Consider the following 15,114-nt stretch of genomic DNA (forward strand, 5'->3'; position numbering starts at 1 on the left):
TGTGGGTTCGAGCCCCATGTTAGGCTCTATGTTGATAGCTCAGAGCCTGGAGCCTGATTTGGATTCTGTGTCTCCTTCTTTCTCTGCTCTTCCCCCACTTATGCTCTCGCTCTCTCTCAAAAATAAACATTAAAGGAACAAAATACATTGTTTTGTCTTCACAGCAACTTAATGAATTGAAAATCATGATTCAAAATACAAAAATTATTTGTCTAAGGTCACTGTCCTAGTAAGTGACAGAGATGAGGTATAGACCAGGTTTTCTTTCTTTAAATTCTGTGCTCTTTCTACTACAGCATAGGTTTTTGTGTGCATGTGTATTCTTAAGAATTTCTGGTAAAAAATTATTTTTAATGTGGCTTTGGTGCCATTGATACTGGCCTTATGGAGGATCATCTTGATCACTATTTTCAATAAAGGAAATGGCTGGGTGGCTTTGGAGCAGCTCAGGTACTAGTGTAATGTAATCTTATGATAAAAATGAAATTAAGAACAGAATAACCAATAGTATCCAACATTCAAGCAGTTTCTCAATAAATGGGAGCAATGATAACTTAGTATTCCTACAATGAAAGAAAATAAATTCTAGGAGGAAGGGAAGACATCTACTTCCAAGAAAGAGATATTAAGTCACAGCCCGCCAATACTCCCGGTACAAGTAGAGGAAAAATGGTTAAGTTGCTGAAGAAACAGAGAGGCATATGTTGCTAGACACATGGAGAGACAGGAATATGTGACTAATAATCACAAGAAAAATAATGGAAGCAGTTCCATAGATGATGCTTTTATTAGAGTTTATAAACAAATATTTTTAAATAATTTATTAATATCTTTTTAATAGAAGAAAAGAGAAAGTGAAGACATTTAAAATATAACTAGAAAATTAGAATAAAAAGCAATCAAAAGGTCATTTGTTCTTTTATTTTTTTAATTTACTTTTTACTTTTTTAATGTTTATTTTTGAGAGAGAGAGACAGAGACAGAGACAGAGACAGAGTGTGAGCAGGTGAAGGGCAGAGAGAGAGGGAGACACAGAATCTGAAGCAGGCTCCAGGCTCTGAGCTATCAGCACAGAGCCCAACTTGGGCCTCGAAGCCACAAATCACGAGAACATGACCTGAGCCAACGTCAGACACTTAACCGCCTGAGCCACCCAGGCGCCCTTGTTCTGTCTTTTAGATTCCACATATAAATGAAATCATTTGGCATTTGTCTTTGATTTATTTGAACTTAGCATAATACCCTTTAGGTCCATCCATATTTTGCAGATGGCAAGATCTCATTCTTTTTTATGGCTGAGTAGTTTTCCATTGTTGTATGGATATCAATGTGTGTATATATATACACATATATACATATATATACACACACTATGTAATCTTTTAAAAATTTTTTTTTCTTTTGAGGGGTGCCTGTGTGGGTCAGTCAGTTAAGTGTCCAACTTCTGCTAGGGTCATGATCTCACTGTTCGTGAGTTTGAGGCCTGCGTCAGGCTCTGTGCATACTGACAGCTCAAAGCCTGGTGCCCACTTCAGATTCTGTGTCTCACCCTCTCTCTGCCTCTCCCCTCTGTGTGTCTCTCTCAAAAATAAACATTAAAATTTTTTTTTTCCTTTTAAAATAGGGTTGACACAGTGTTATTTTAGTTTCAAGTGTACACCATAGTGATTTGACAAGTCTATACATTATGCTGTGCTCACCACCAGTGCAGCTACCGTCTGTCACCATGCAACACTATTACAATACCATTGACTGCTTTCCTATGTTGTACCTTTTGTTCACGTGACTTATGCATTCCATAACTGGAAGTCTGTTATCTCCCACTCCCTTTCACATATTTTGCCCATCCTTCCACCTACTTCCCCTCTGGCAGTCATCAGTTTGTATTCTGTATTTATGAGTCTGTTTGTGCTTTTTGTTTGTTTTTTAGATTCCACATGTAAATGAAATCATATGGTATTTGTCTTTCTTTGTCTGACTTATTTCAGTTAGTGTAATACCTTTTAGGTGCATCTGTATTTTACAAATGGGAAGATCTCATTCTTTTTAATGTCTGAGTGATATTCTATTGTGTGTGTGTGTGTATACACACACACACACATCTTTATCAATTCATGTATCAATGATGCTTGGGCTGCTTCCATATCTTAGCTATTGTAAATAATGCTGGAATAAACAAGGGTGCCAGTATCTTCAAATTACCATGCTTGTTTTCTTTCAGTAAATGCCCAGTAGTGGAACTACTAGATCATGTGGTACTTCTATTATTTATTTTATGAGGAACCTCCATACTGTTTTCCACAGTGGCTGCATCAGATTGCATTCCTACCAGCAGTGTACAAGGTTCCTTTTTCTCCACATCCTTGCCAACACTTGTTATATCTTGTCTTTTTGCTTCTAGCCATTCTGATAGGTGTAAAGTGATATCTCATTATGATTTTGATTTGCATTTTCCTTGTTATTAATGAAGTTGAACATCTTTTCATGTGTCGGTTGGCCGTCTGTATGTCTTCTCTGGAAAAATGTCCCTTCAGGTCCTCTGCCCATTTTACAAACATCTCCCATTCAATAGGATTCCTTGTCATTTGGTTGATGGTTTCCTTTGCTGCAAAAGCTTTTTATTTTGGCGTAGTCCCAGTATACCACATCATCTTTATCCATTCATCTATCAATGGACACTTGCGTTGCTTCCATAGCTTGGCTGTTGTAAATAGTTCTCAAATACAGAGAACAAACTGGTGGTTCCTGGAGGGGAGGTGGGTGGGAGATGGGTGAAATGGGTAAAGGGGATTAAGAGGCACAAACTTCCAGTTGTAAAAAATAAGTCATGGAGATTAAAAGTACAACATAGGAAATATAGTCAGTGATATGGAAATAATATTGTATGGTGACAAGTGGTGGCTATACTTATCATGGTGTGCGCTGAGGAATGTGTAAATTTGTCAAATGTACACTTGAAACAAATATAGCGTGTGTGTCAATTAACAATCAAATGGACATTGAAGTACTCAAAAATATATCTGAAATTAAAAGCCCATTTGATGAGGTGAATAGATAAAACATGGCAGAAAAGGGGATTCATGAATTTAAGTACAGTTAGTGGAAAGCATGCAAACTGAAATGCCGAGTGTAAGTATGGAAAAAGAAAAGAGAGAATATGTAAGTCATACTCAGAAGATCTGATACACATGTAACTGGTATCCCAGAAAGAGGGGAGGGAAAATGGGGCAAAAGAAATAGTTGAAGATGCAGTGGCCAAGAATTTTCAAAATTAGTGAACAACATTGACTGATGATTCAAGAAGCAAAGTGAACCCTCAGTATATAGAAAAACATTTTTGGAACGTCATAGTTAAATTCCTGAAAATCAAAAACAGAGTGAATATTTGTAAAGCAATCAGAGAAGAAATACACATTATCTTTAAAGAGAAACAATAAGACTAATAGCAATAAAACAGGGACTATGAATGTGAAAACAGAGTGCATTAAGATCACTAAAATTTTGAAGGAAAAACACTGCCAACCTTGAATTCCTTTCCAGCAAAAGTAGCTCCAAAAATGAAAGCAAAATAAAGATTAGTTTAGACAACATCTGAAAGAAATAATCTCCATTTACCCTATAAGAAATGCAAAAAAAGAGTTTTTCTGACAGAATGACAAATGAAAAGAGAATATTAATGGTAAATATAAAATAATATTGACTTTTAAGATGAGATAATAACCTTGTCTTGGGGGCATTTATAACCTGTATATAAGTGAAGTATGCTAAGATGATAGCCTAAAAGGAAGGAGAGACTTAATGAGTCAACTGTAAGATTCTTTTGTTGTTCAGGAAGTGATAAAAGTAATGGGTTATGATATATAAAAAGGGATGCATCCTGAAATCTCTAGGGTAACCACCAAAAGTAAAGTTATAAGGATGAATAAAGTTCACCCCAGCCATAAGGAAGAAAAAAAATACTCTTGAATTACCCTCACAAGTTAGCAAAATATAGGATGGGAGAGAGACTGTCTTTAGACATGGGACAGCAGGCAGCATAGGACCATGATGCCTGACAGAAAGGAAACAAATGAAGTGAGCATTTTGAAACTGAGTTGAGTGTAGTTTTCAGGCTGCAGTACAGCAAGAGGAAACACAACCGGCCAGTAGTCTTCAGAGAGGTCAGGATCTGGGGAGATTGAAGTGACTGACTGGAATCTGGGAGGAGGAAGCTGAACACAAAAAGGGCTCTAGAATCTGCCCTCAAATCTTTGGCTGAGTACTGACCTGTATATATATGAAGTAAGCCTCTAGAGTTAGAAGGAAGATCCCCTGGAAAGCACAGTAGGCCAAACAATTTCCAGAGATCACAAAGGATGGAGAATAGTTTGCATTGCCACCAGCCTGAGTGGAGAGTCCTCATACTACACAGTACATTGGGTAGAATTCACCCCAGTTGGTTGTAGCAGACCTATGAAACTAAAGCAAAATTAAACTAAAATTCAGTAGCAGAGTTATCTGAAAAATTACCAAATATCTGGAAATTAAACAGCATACTTTTAAATAGCCTTGGGTCAAAGCAGAAATCACAAAGAAACATTAAAAAAAAACTATTTTGAATTGAATGAAAATGAAAATACATGTCAAAGCAATGCTTGGAGGAAAATGTCTAGTTGGAAGAGAATATATAAGTCAGTCATCTAAGTGATAAGTCACCTCCAAAAAATAGAAAAAGAACAAATTCAAAATAGGGACAAAGAAGTAAATAATGAAAATAAGTTTGAACATATAAATGACAAAAATAGAAAAAGTCAATATAACTTTGAATATAACTGTAAAATAAGTAAACCTCTAGCTAGGCACACATTATAGTATCAGAAATGAAAAAGGACATCAGTACAAATCCAACAGATATTGCAAGAATAATAAATATTATGAAGAACTTTATTGACAATAGATCTGACAACTTAGGTGAAATTGACTAGTTCCTTAAAAGATACAACTAAAACCTATGTAAGAATAGACAACCTGAATAGCCTTATATTTATTTTTTTGAACTGAATATTTTCAGTTTGAAACCTTTCTCGAAGCTCCAGCCTAAATCGCTTCCCAAGAGTATTGTGTCAAACTTATAAGGAAGAAGTAATACCAATTCTACTTGATTTCTTCCTCAAAGGAAGAGAAAGGAACATTTACTTTTATGAGGCTTATTGTTACGCTAATAGCCAAGCCAGCTAAAGACATTTCAAGAAAGGAAATATTCCATTAATTAAGTGAGTTTTGGCTCAAAAATGCAAGACTGCCTTAACATTTGAAAACCAATAAATGTCAGCATTTTAATGATAACATAAAAAAAATCATGTGATTATGTCACAGGAAAAGCATCTTACAAAATTGAACGTTATTCATTCCTGATAAAACTTGGTAAATTTAAAAGGAAATTGCCTCAACCTGATAAAGGACATCTATTAAAAATGAACCATAGTTAACATCATAATTCTTGGTGGAATATAGAATGCCGTCTTTCTGTGATCACTCCTGTTCAGCCTTCATTACTTCCATTCACTTCTATACCTGGAGGTACTAGCCAGTGGAAGGAACAGGCATACAGATTAAAGAGGAAAAAATAAACTATCTTTATTCAAGGATGACATTATTGTCTCTGTTGAAACCCTAAGAATCTACCAGAAGCGGGGGGGAAAACACACCTTCTAGAACTAACAAGTGAGTTTAGCAAGGTCACAGGATACAAGATTGATCTACATAAATCATTTGTATTTTTATATACTAGCAATGAATCAGAAATTGTAAATTAAAGAAATAGTAAATTTAATAATGTGTGCTAGACCTGTACACTGGAAACGATAAAAAAAAATGCTGAAACTAAAGGCATACATACATATATACATACAGGGTTTGGAAGGTTCATTTGTCTTTAACATGTCAGTTCTCCCCAAACTGATCTATAGAATCCCTGTAATAGCAGTCAAAATTTCAGGCTGACATGATGATAGTGAAATTTATCAAGGACCTACACTAACAAAAACAGTTTTAAAAAAGAACAAAATTTGATGTTCTCTACAACCTGATGTCCAGGATTACTATTACCCTACAGTAAAGAAAACAGTGTAATATTGGTATAGATCAGTGGCACAGGTTAGAGCCCAGATAGAGACCAACACATGTATGGTCAACTGGTTTTTATTAATAATACCATGGTAATTCAATGAAGAAATGATAGTTCTTTAAGTAAGTGTTGCTGGAACAATAGAATATTTATATGCAAAAAAATCAACAGTATCTTATTCCTTACATTATATACAACAATTACCTCAAAACAAATCATAGATCTAAAAGTAAGAACTAAGATTTTAAAACATCTAAAAGAATACATAAAAACTTCACAACTTTGGGTTAGAGAAAGACTTCATAGGTAAAACATAAAAAGCATGAAACATAATGAAAAATTTCATTAATTAGATTTTATCAAAATTTTAAAATTTCCTCTTTAAGAGAATGAAACAGCTAGCTACTGATTGGGGGGAAATATTTGCAAAATGTACATGGGCATACCTCATTTTGTTGTGCTTCTTTTTATTGCCCTTCACAGATACTGTGGGTTTTCTAAAAAAAAAAAAAAAAAAAAAGAAAAAAGAAAAGCTTTGTGGCAACCCTGCATTAAGCAAATCTATTTGTATCATTTTTCCAACAGCATTTGTTTCATGTCTCTATCACATTTTGGTAATTCTCAAGATATTTGCACTTTTTCATTATAATATTTGAATTGCTGCAGTCTCATGATAAACTTTTTAATGGATGAGGTGTTGCTTCTTATGGGTGAGCAAAGAAAGTGGTTTCTTGAGATGGGGTCTACTCCTGATGAAGATGCTGTGAAGATTGTTGAAATGACAGCAACAGATGATAATGCAATGGTGGGTGTGAGAGGATTAACTCTAAATTTTATAAGAAGTTCTACTGTAGGGGAAAGACTGTCAAACAGAATCTCCTGCTACAAAAAAAAAAAAAAAAAAAAAAATCATTTGTAAAAGAAAGAGTCCATCAATGCAGTAGACTTCATTTTGTCTTATTTTAAGAAATTGCCACAGCTACCCAGACCTTCAGGAATACCACCCTGAGCAGTTAGCAGCCATCAGCATCGAGGTGTGAGTCTCTCAGCAAAAATATTATGACTCATCAAAAGCTCAGATGATGGTTAGCAGTTTTTAGTGATAAGGTAATTTTTAATTAAATTGGTATATACATTTTTTTTCAGACACAATGCTATTGCACACTTAATAGACTATAGTAACTTTATAAGCACCGGAACACCAAAAAAATTCATTTGACTGGCTTTACTGCGATATTCTCTTTATTGCAATGTTATCTTTATTGTGGTAGTCTGGAACCGAACCCACAGTATCTCTGAAGTAGGCCTATATTATAAAAAGGAAGCTATTTGTTCATTGCTGTTAGTATTGCAAATAGCACAACTACTTTGGAAGACGCTTTGGCAGTTTCTTAGAAAGCTAACACGGTATTACCATACAATCCAGCAGCTGCACTCCTTTAATTTAAAAAAAAAAAAAAAATTAGTGTTTATTTTTGAGAGAGAGTGTGTGTGTGTGTGTGTGCGCGCGAGGGGAGGAGGAGCAGAGAGAGAGAGAGAGAGACACAGCATCTGAAGCAGTCTCCAGGTTCTGAGCCATCAGCACAGAGCCTGATGCAGGGCTTGAACCCACAAACTGTGAGATCATGACCTGAGCCGAATTCAGACTCTTAACCAACTGAGCCACCCAGGTGCCCCAGTTGCACTCCTTGATAGTTACCCAAGTGAGTTGATAATTTATGTATACATAGAAATCTACATGTGAATGTTTATAGCGTCTTTATTCATAATTATCAAAACTTGAAAGCAAACCATGATGTCTTTAATAGCATAAAGTGTGATGTATCCGTACAATGGAATATTATTCAGCAGTAAAAAGAATTGAACTATCAAGCTTCAAAAAAACTACAGAGGAACCTTAAATACATGTTGCTAGATGAAAGAAGCCAGTCTTAGAAGAGTATATACTGTATGATTCCAACTATATTACATTCTGGAAAAAGCAAAAGTTATAGAGACAATACAAAACAATCCATAGTTGCCAGGGTTTGGGGAAGTACAAGAGAGGGGTGAGTAGGTGGAGCATGGAGCATTTTTAGGGCAGTGGAACTGTTATTCTATATGATACTGTAAACGTGCATAGATGACATTATGCATTTGTCAAAAACCATGGAACTATACAACATTAAGAATGGATCTCAATGTAAACTATAGGCTTTAGTTAGTAATAGTATATCAAATTGACTTATAACAAACATATCACACTAATACAAGGTGTGAATAAGGGAAACTAGGATGAGGCAGATACATGGAAATTCTCTGTACTTTCTTTTCATTTTTTCTATTAAAACTTAATTCGCTAAAGTGCATAGTGTACATTAGTGTTCATACTTTGTGTTGAATATGTCTGTCTGGGTTTTAACTGTATAATGACAAATTAAGGTTTTGTCAAGTTTTTGTATTAGAGTAATGCTCTCCTTGTAGAATGAATTAAGAAATTTTTCTTCGGCTTCCTGGAAGAGATTGCAGAGAATCGGTATAATTTCTTCCTTAAATGTTTGGTAGAATTTACCAGCAAACCCATGTGGGCCTGGTGCTTTCTGTTTGGGAAGGTTATTAATTATTGATATAATTTTTTAACAGATATAGGACTATTCAAGTTATCTATATTTCCTTTTGTGTGTTTTGTTGGATTGTGTATTTAAAGGAATCGATCCATTTCATGTAGGTTATCAAATTTCTGGGCTTAGAATTGTTCATATTATTCCTTTATTGATAGTGTCAGTAGTAATGGCCCCCCCTTTCATTTCTGTTATTAATAAATCTCTGTCTTCTCTCTTTTTTCTTAGTTAAGCTGGAATTTTAATCTTTTCAAAGAACCAGCTTTTGGTTTCATTAACTTTTATTGATTTTCTCTTTTCAGTTGATTGATTTGTGCTTTAAATTTTTCTTTTCTTCTACTTTGTATTTAATATGCTCTTTTTTGAGTTATATTGTAAGGTGGATGTTTAGATTATTGATTTTAGGTCTTTTTTCTTTCCTAACTATGCATTCACTGCTATAAATTTCTCTTTAAATATGGCCTTTGCTGCATCCCCCCAAATTTGGTAAGTTTTATTTTCACTTGGTTGATATATTTGTAAATTTTTCTTAAGACTTCTTGGACCTGTGTATTATCAGAAATGTGTTGCTTTGGGGGACCTGGGTGGCTCAGTCGGTTAAGCATCTGATCTCAGCTCAGGTCATGATCTCACGGTTTGTGAGTTCGAGCCCCACATCAGGCTCTGTACTGACAGCTCAGAGACTGGAGGCTGCTTCAGATTCTGTGTCTCCCTCCCTTTCTGCCCCACCCCCAATTGCGCTCTGTCTCTGTCTCTTAAAAATGAATAAACATTAAAAAAAAATGTGTTGCTTTGTCTCCAAGTGTTTCATGGGTTTCTGGCTGTTTTTCTATTACTGAGTTTCGATTTAATCCCATTGTGGTCTGAGAGTATACTCTATATAATTTTTATTCTTATAAACTTTTTAAGATGCGGTTTATGGCCCTTACTGTGGTCTGTCTTGGGAAATGATCCATGTGAGCTTGAGATAAATGTGTACTCTGCACACTAGTATGTTCCCACCAGGGGGAAAAAAATGTGTGAGAGTGTCTGTCTTCTACCCTATTCTCACTAACATGGTATGTTACCAGAATTTTTATCTTTGCCAATCTGATAAAAAGAAAAAAAAAAGAATATTGTATTATAATTTGCTTATACTTCTCATGAATGTGGCTGTGCATCTTTTCATATGTTTAAGAGTTTGAATTTCCTTTTCTGTGAATTTTTCATATTATTTGCTTATTTCTCTTAATGTGTTGATCTTTTTCTTATTGGTTTGTAGAAGTCCTTTATATATAAGGAAATTAACCCTTTGTCTATATTATGATTTGTACGTATTTTAACCCTAGTTTTTCACTTGTTTTTTGACTTTGCTAATTTTTAACAAGAAATTTGAAATTTGAAATTTTAATTTTATTGGGCCTTTTTTGCTTAATTTATGGCTTTTCCAGATTTTGCAACATAAGTTAGAAAGGTCTTTCCCACTCAAAGATTATAAAAAGTATCTTTTATATTTTCTCTGAATACTGTTAAAGCCAAGCTTTAAAAAAAAAACAAAAACCGGTTTTTCTCATTTTTAAAAGCATAACAGATTCCCATTTCTAGTTTTTTGACATCTGTGTGGTTCTCCTGATTCTACAGATACCTCTAAGAATGGCTCAGCAATGTTATTTAGAAGCTCCCTGAGTACTTTGATATACAGTTTATCTAACGTAAGAATTTGACCTCTTTGGTTAACTAAATTTCTGGCAAGTTCTTTACTCATTAGAGAATTCAGTTCTAATTTATTTATACTTATTTCATCTTTGTTGTTCAAAACAAATCTCATTCTCTTTGATATAATGTATGCAGAAGCAAATTAGAAATTGCTTTCTATTCTCATTTCTACTTTCTGCTCAAATTCTTATTTATTTTTGACCATTTGTGGGCTTCTCTTGATTTTTCTTGTCCTAAATGTCTAGAATAGAAGAGGATAACTCTTTGACCACAGCCAAACTTATTTCTCATGTACTTAGCTTTTTCAGGAAATATTTAATGAGCAACTACCACGTACTTAGCCACATTCAAAGAAGATAGAAACAAAATTTATGGGGCACATGGGTGGCTCAGTTAAACATCTGACTTCGGCTGTCAGGATCTCATGGTTCGTGGGTTCAAGCCTTGTTTTGGGCTCTGCGCTCACAGCATGGAGCCTGCTCCAGAACTTCTGTCTTCCTCTCCCTCTGTCTCTCCCCCACCTTGTGCATGCATGTGCACGTGCGCGCTCTCTCTCTCTCTCTCTCTCTCTCTCTCCTAAAAATATAAATAAACATTTTAAAAATGTTATGGTATTTTGGTCCTTGCTTTTAAGGGAGAAAAGGTTACTACACAAAATGATAATAGTATTAGATACAATATAATAAATAGTAGTATTTGTCTCTTTATTATAGCCCACAGCTTCTGTTAGACTTTTTATTATTATTATTATTATTATTATTATTATTATTATTTGCTTGCAAGCATGGTTAGACTATGCCAATATAAAATACCTAAAAGTCCTGAAAGAACTCTTTCCTCTCTGTAGGTCATTTTTCTAAGATGCAGTGGTGAATAGGTTTCTCAGAACTGGACCTACCAGGTAGATTAGGCCATATTTGTGTCAGCTCCAAGTGTTCTACAAAGCCAGTTGTGGCATGTTCTTTCAACCCTTGTGGCAAGTGGAATATATTTTTATTAAGTTATGCTCGTTTTTTTTCTTTTTTTTAATCTTTTTTAATTTTTAATGTTTATTTTTGAGAGAGAGAGAGAGAGAGTGTGTGTGTGTGTGTGTGTGTGTGTGTGTGTGTGTGTGTGAGCAGTGAGGGGCAGAGAGAGAGGGAGACACAGAATCCGAAGCAGGCTGTAGGACCTGAACTGTCAGCACAGAGCCCCTCGTGGGGCTCCAACCCAAGAACTGCAAGATCGTGATCCGAGCTGAAGTCAGACGCTTAACCGACTGAGCCACCCAGGCACCCCTTCAATCTTTATTTTTGAGAGCACAAGCAGGGGGAAACAGAGAGAGAGGGAGACACAGAATCCAAAGCAGGCTCCAGGCTCTGAGCTGTCAGCACAGAGCCCATCGTGGGGCTTGAACCCACGAACAGTGAGATCATGACCTGAGCCACCTGGGTGCCCCAATTATGCTAGCTTTCTAATAATGCTTTTTCTTAAAGGAAACAAGACCCATTTATTCAAATAGCTAATGATTCATCTGTCCTTCTGGTCAGTTTTTAGTATTTCCTTTTTTTTTTTTGGTTGGATTAGTTAAATTCAAGTTGGTACTTGCCTCTTAAAAGCTAGTAAATATATTCTGACTTTAAAATGAATAGAGGTCCCAGCTTCTTTCAACAGTATCTTAGAGCTTAAAAATCTACGTAGTTAACAAATATGGACCTACACTTGCTTTCTTGGAAAAACTAAAGTTGATCTTGATAGCCCCAACTGTATTTCAGAAATGAGCTTTCCGGGGTGCCCGGGTGGCTTAGTTGGTTGAGCATCTGACTTCGGCTCAGGTCATGGTCTTGCAGTTCATGGGTTCAAGCTCTGCACTGTGCTCACTGCTGTCAGCGGAGAACCACTTCACATCTCTGTCTCCCTCTCTCTCTGCCCCTCCACCACTTGCGCTCTCTCTCAAAAATAAACATTATGAAAATATTTTTTAAGAAATTGGCTTTCTGTGTTAATATAATTACAGCTACAGTTTCACTAAAAAGCTTTTTTTCTGAGAATTTCTGTATTGTGTGGTGATATTCTTTTCCTACTACAGAACCAGTCTGTGCCGTTCATGTGAAAAAACCTTCAGGTATGTTTGTTTTTATAACATAATTCTGCCCTCCTACTTACTTCCTCTTTCTTGTGGGTCTTTCCACATTCCCATGTGTCCTCACCCAATTTGGGAGCAGTAAGGTAGATGAACATAGAAACGAAGGGTTTATTAGAGTTCTCAAGTCAGTGATCATTTTGGTTTCTTTACTTGTCCCAGTGTCTTGAATTGATAATGTTACATAATCATAGAATGTTATAGAAAATATACTGACTTACTACCTGAAAACTGTAAGCCAGTCATTATCTGTTTTCCTGGAGAAATAGGTGGTGTTTTTATACCTCTTATTTGGAGCACAAAGGGTACAGGTTGAAGGGGTGGGTTTTATTCTGAACCATAGGAGTATAAAATAACTATGAGGACAGATGTACTAGAACATAATTAACACCACATCTGGACTAGAAAAACATGCTAAGAAGCAGCAACTCAACTAGCAGTCAATGAGAGCATATCTCACACAGTTAAAATGAGTTAGAATGATACATCATATAGTAGATGGAATAATTAACCACAGTGGCTGTCTATATAGTGATCAAGTCAGATATGCCTTGATATTAGACTACCTGACTGCCACTTACCAGTAGTATGAATTCAAGCAAATCACTTTATCTTACTTTGCATGAGTGTTTATAAGGTGAAGATAATAACACATCTATCTTTGTTTGATATACACATATACACACACTCATTCACTCACACAGCACTGAGAACATGGTGTCTCTCTCTCTTCCTCCCTCCCTCACACACACACACACACACACACAGCCCTCAATAAATGTTAAGCTTCTTTCCTTTTTTTTGCTTAAACTTTCTTATACTACCATAAGAGGTTAAACAAGGTTAGCAAGGTTAATGATGCTAAATTCAGTATTTGTTAACAGCGAATATTTGTATTAAAGTAATAAGCAAGTCTAGTTTGTTTTGTAAGAGTTAGCTAGTTATGTCTGTTATTTTAGTTTTTTTCCAATGGTGATAATCATTTTATGATACATATTGAGTGTCCTCATCATCTTATCCCTATTAGGCTTGTGTTATGCTTTCAGAAAATTACAAATTTATCCATTTCATTCTTTGTGACGTTTTCTAATCTTAATTCTTGTATCTATTTTTTTCTTATCCAAATGTAATAGAAACTGCTTTCTCTAAATTACATTTGGTCTTTTGACATTTTTCTTCGTTTAATAACAGTTATAATTTCTTCTGTCTTCATATGACTTAAATTTCTTCTTCTGAGGTATTTCTTAGAAAAATGTTGCTTAATATATGTCCGCCTCTTCTACTTAAGCTCTTACTTCACTCTTGTGAGTCACTTAGAGGAAATACATTTAAATGAAAAAAATTGCATTTTAAAAATTAGAATCTGTATTTGTCTTTGAAGGATCCACTCTGTGGTAAAAATAACAGCTGAAGTATTATAGGTGCAGATAAAGTTTGATACTGTTACCACTTGAAACTTGGATTTTTCCTGAGTACTTAGAGAAATTGATCTTAAAATATTAAATATAAGGTTTGTGATCTTACATCGTTTCATTTATACATTAAATCTTAACAGTTATGCTCTGCTTTGTCTTCAAAATCAGACAGCAACCATTTATCAGAAAAACAAAGAGCAGTTAAAAGAGAGAGAATGCCGGGCACCTGGGTGGCTCAGTCTGTTGAGCATCTGACTCTTGGTTTCGGCTCAGGTCATGATTTCAGTTTGTGGGTTTGAGCCCTACACTGGGCTCTGTGTTGATGACGCAGAGCCTGTTTGGGATGCTTTCTCTCTCCTTCTCTCTGCACCTCCCCTACTCACTCTTTCTGTCTCAAAATAAATAAATAAACATTTTTAACAAATAGAGAATATTTAGCATTCATTTCCAGTTTGAATTTTTTTTTTTTTTTTTTTTTTTTTTTTTTAAGAAAGCGATTTTGCAAGCCTGTAAGCAGGGGAGGGGGTCAGAGGGAGTAAGGCTAGGGAAGGAGGGAGAGACGATGAGAGAATCTTAAGCAGGTTCCAGGCGTAGCGTGGAGCCCAGCGAGGGCTTGATCCCAAGACCCTGGGATCGTGACCTGAGCTGAAATAAAGAGTCAGAGGCTCATCTGACTGAGCATTCCAGGTGCCCCTCCAGTTTGAATTTAAAACTCTGCTTTACCCTCACTATTGAAACCTACTTATTTTCTGTGACATTGTGATTCACAGTCCATTTTGCATGGAAAAGATTGTGAGATTAAAAAAAAAAAAGGCAACTTAATACAGAAATATGAGAGGGTTGGGGCGCCTGGGTGGCGCAGTCGGTTAAGCGTCCGACTTCAGCCAGGTCACGATCTCGTGGTCCGTGAGTTCGAGCCCCGCGTCAGGCTCTGGGCTGATGGCTCGGAGCCTGGAGCCTGTTTCCGATTCTGTGTCTCCCTCTCTCTCTGCCCCTCCCCCGTTCATGCTCTGTCTCTCTCTGTCCCAAAAATAAATAAAAAACGTTGAAAAAAAAAATTAAAAAAAAAAAAAAAAAAAGAAATATGAGAGGGTCACTCCCCTAACAAAATCATACAGTCTTTCAAGGTCCAGTTCAAGAGCTACCTTCCCTGAATTGACACTATTTTGCTGATTT

General features: G+C 35.7%; 1 protein-coding gene across 4 annotated transcripts in view; it reads left to right on the forward strand.

Moving 5' to 3' along the window:
• Positions 1–15,114, forward strand: part of PALS2 (protein associated with LIN7 2, MAGUK p55 family member) — a 114,150-nt gene that overhangs the window by 49,437 nt on the left and 49,599 nt on the right. The window lies entirely within an intron of this gene.

This window comes from Panthera uncia, chromosome A2 (genome assembly GCF_023721935.1).
Source record: "Panthera uncia isolate 11264 chromosome A2, Puncia_PCG_1.0, whole genome shotgun sequence".
Taxonomy (NCBI): Eukaryota; Metazoa; Chordata; class Mammalia; order Carnivora; family Felidae; genus Panthera; species Panthera uncia.